Source organism: Ctenocephalides felis, unplaced genomic scaffold (genome assembly GCF_003426905.1).
Source record: "Ctenocephalides felis isolate EL2017-DRISC unplaced genomic scaffold, ASM342690v1 CF-g0.4_SCAFFOLD_00845, whole genome shotgun sequence".
Classification (NCBI taxonomy): Eukaryota; Metazoa; Arthropoda; class Insecta; order Siphonaptera; family Pulicidae; genus Ctenocephalides; species Ctenocephalides felis.
In genome coordinates, this window is record NW_020536999.1 from 15,619,305 (window position 1) to 15,623,458 (window position 4,154).

At 30.8% G+C, this 4,154-nt stretch overlaps 1 pseudogene; it reads right to left on the reverse strand.

Annotated features, from left to right (window-relative positions):
• Positions 1-872: 872 nt before the first annotated feature.
• Positions 873-4,154, reverse strand: part of LOC113378994 — a 31,108-nt pseudogene continuing 27,826 nt past the window's right edge.

The window sequence follows — 4,154 nt, forward strand, 5'->3', positions numbered from 1 at the left end:
TGCTGCTGGTAACTGTATTGTGCAATTTTAATGCAGTTTATAGGATTTAGATTAAAAATATCTTCTATTGTTTTTAAAACTATTTTAATCAAGATTTAAACTAGTGGTGTCTGAAACTTTCCGTGCCAAAAATTTTAAATTTTTAAAAAGATTCAATTTTTTGTTTGAAATTTGAGAAATTCTAAATTTTTAAAATAAACGACATTTTTGAAAAAAAATTTTTTTTTTTTATTTATAAAATATTTTGGAAATTTTGGACTGATGATCATTTACTTTACTTTTTTGTACTAGATCTCCGAAAACGCTATAGACCTACCTTTCCAAAAATGTAATAAGTTCTTCACATTGTCAATACAAGTAAAATGTTTTTTGAATTATTGAAATCGCACACTCCCTTCTCTTAAAAACTGAGTACCGTTTTTGGCACTTTTTGTCCTGCATCTTCGGAAGGGCTATTTTGCCTCTGCCAAAAACTAATCAGCACGTCTCCTTATCAATACGAATCGAATGTTTTTTGAATTATTTGAATCGGGTGATCGGTGTTCCCGAAATCGTCGACGAAATTTGTATCCGCACCGCACACACGCACACACACATGCACATCTATTTTTTTCTCAGGTATGCTAAAATGTTCAGAAACCTTTGAAACCTAAAGATATATAAAAATTTTCATTTTCGATTTTTTTTGCGATTACTATAACTTTCCCTGCGGGAAGTTAAAAAAATTTTACATGGTTTGGAAATTATGAGCTTCTAAGTGCAACCTAAAGCTTTGGTGAAATTGTTGCCCTACATATTCGTAATAAAAAGATATTTAATAGCCGGATATATTCTCGATAATTGATCTCTCGGTCACAATTCACCAACGCTCTTCAAAGTTGCACTCCAAAGCTATCATCCTGTTTCGGCTTGACGTTGAATTCTGGGACACCTTGTGTATTCCTTATCATAAACAAAACATGTATAAATACCAACAATGAACCATTGACCTACATTTTCAATAAGAGCTTCTTGAACAAAAACATATCTCAGCTCTGCGAAAACATATCTCAAACAGAACTTGCACAAATTAATTTAATTAATTAATTATTCTGAAATCTTTCTATACTCGAAATAATTCTAAACTGGCTACAAAGCTGCCTTCAGATATATATTTTATATTTATCCTGATAGATTACTCATCAAAATTTAATGCAAATAATTTAGTTCTAAATTTTAAATATTGGTCAAAATGAACACTTAAAATTTTATCTCAATTCTGATGTCGTTGATGCCACTGGCCTTGCGTTAATTCCTTTTCTCTCTAGATTGCCTAAATATTCGATAAATACAGACAATTTCTCCTATACTTTCTAATAAATAAATGTTTAATCATCCCCAAGGGAGTATAGAATATTACATAGACTGTTTTTACAGCCAGCTTATTGCGGTGATAAAATAAACAGCATCCCACAAAAACGCATCAACAAAGTAAAAGTCATAGACATTATTTACGATCACAATATGCTGACGACGGTTCTAATAATTTCTTATGAAATGAGAAAATTACTCGGAGAAATTATTTCAATTTATTCATTCATTTGAAACTTGGATCAGAAAGATGTACTTGCAAAGTTGTTGGTGTAGTTTTGTAAATGGGTTTTGAATATTTGCATTTCGACTGTGCAAAGTTATAACTATGACATGAAAATATGAAAATTATATGTTATACAATATTCCCAATAGAAAGTTAACTTCGCAAAGGAAAAGTTTGTCAAATTTATAAATGTTAGGGTTGTGGCGATATCAAGCAGGCTGTTTTTAATTTGTAAAAAAACAATGGGACATGTCATGTATATTTTTGATATCGAAATATTTTTTACAGTTAATAAATTTATATTTTTTATTATGTTGGGAGTTCTAATTTAATATAAGTCATAATCATTACGACTCCCACATTGGTGACCCCGACGATGGAGATGAAGATAAAGGAGTTTTATTTTTCGAAGATTTAAGAAAAATTGATTTTGACGCAGCACCATAATCACTGGTCTTCAGTGACGACCTATAAGGTATGTCCAGTCCAATCCATCATAGTTAACGCACTTACTATCTGGATCAGACTTCCGAGGTTACTCATTTGGTATACCCCACCTCAGTGTTTATTGCTGACAGAAAAAATAATTTGGAGCCTGAACTTTTCATTGGAATGCAATTCAACCTCTCTTCTCTGTTAACTCAACAAATCGTCTTATAATGCTACCTCCCATTATCGGTGACAACGACGAATCAAAACAAAATTTGACATAATTTATTGGATTCCACAATTCTGGACTCTTATGTCAAAGAAACCAATGATCCTGATTTGGATAAAGAGCCAACTTCTTTCTCTGATCGGAACTCATCAGATACGAATGCAACGCTTGCAGAAATGGAAACTGTACCCATAAATTATGCATTCTAAACATTAAGTTATTCTGATATAACTAATACCCATTAGATCGAGAACATTATGCAGAATATGGAGTTGATGGCAGGTCAAATCACCACATACGGTGGTTCTGCTGACGAAACATGGAAATTTGTAATTGACCAGTATTACAACACTGGTCTGCTATAATCTGCTTTCCCACCACATTTTTATAACGTGTTTCCCTGTGTTTTTTTTTTAAAACTGTGAGATCAACACTGGGCAGGGAGTGTGTGGCGATATCAAGCAGGCTGTTTTTAATTTGTAAAAAACAATGGGACATGTCATGTATATTTTTGATATCGAAATATTTTTACAGTTAATAAATTTATATTTTTTTATTATGTTGGGAGTTTCTAATTTAATATAATGTCATAATCATTACGACTCCCACAGGGTTTTCTAGTATTCTAGGGTTCAAAATTCCAAAAAATCGTTTTTTCTTGTTTTTTTTCATATTTTCAAAGTTTAACTATTCGAGAATATATATACAAAAAGGATTTTCTACAATTTAGATTATTTTCGGAGATAAAGCTATTTGATCATGATAATTCTCTCCTGTTTTCTTTCTTTTGCGAAACTTTGAACGCGTTTTTTTCTAAATTGTATTTCAATACGATGTCCATGATTTTCGACCTCTACTAGGCTGATTTACTTCAAATTTCAGAGAATCTTCTTTATAGACTTCTCTCTAGTATATACTAGCCTCATGCCCAAATTTAAATTTTTAATGTTTTGAAAAAAAATCGAGAAACTCAAAAATTGGGAACAAAATGGTCTTTTTTCCTCAAACAGTCTCTATTCTATCGCATTTAAGTAACAATAAATACATCGTATAACAATTATGAATGTTTATTAGTAATATGGTAACACTCGTGATTCAAACATTTATTAGCGTCAACCATTATACACATTTAATAATGATAAATTATATTTTATATTTATAATAGCATTAAAATATGCATAATATTTAAAAACAATAGTAATTAAAGTGATACTTCACATATGTCATGATCGGTTTGTCATTGTAATTAGCATTTAGAAATGAACCTTCATTAGAGAAATAAAGTAATTGCTGATTAACAAATTCTACAATATTCGTTCATACAGTTGATTATATTAAACAACGCCTAAAGAAATATTGTTTTCACAACTTCACTCATCATGTAATTGTGTTTGAAGAACTTCATGTAATTAAAATTAACATACATTCATTGACTGCTTGTATTTTTTTTTACTTGGCGATATGATCTCATTCTTGAACAGCTGTAATAGCTGTCTTGCCTAAAAAATATTTTCCATTTTAATAACTTCAAAGATTTATAGAAACAACGAAAGGACATAGAAATAATTTCTAGTCAATAAACTTACTAATCATTATCTTATTAATTATATTTCAAGGAATAGGGTAAAATATTGTCCTAAATCAGGCATTTTTCATTAAAAGATTTGTACTACGATGTAACTTTAAAATGTTTATTTATCTATGCCGATTTCCTTGTTGATATCGGTCAGCATACAACGACAGATCTCTATTCACATACGCGACGACTAATCACAATCAACCCGTATAGAAATGATATCATCGAGAGTGAATGACGAATCTTTGGCACCCGACTCCTATCTTATTCTATCTGCCGTAACGCACTTCCGTTGCATTTGTACGGGTTTACACCCTAGTCGCGCTTAAAGAAGTTTTACTTAC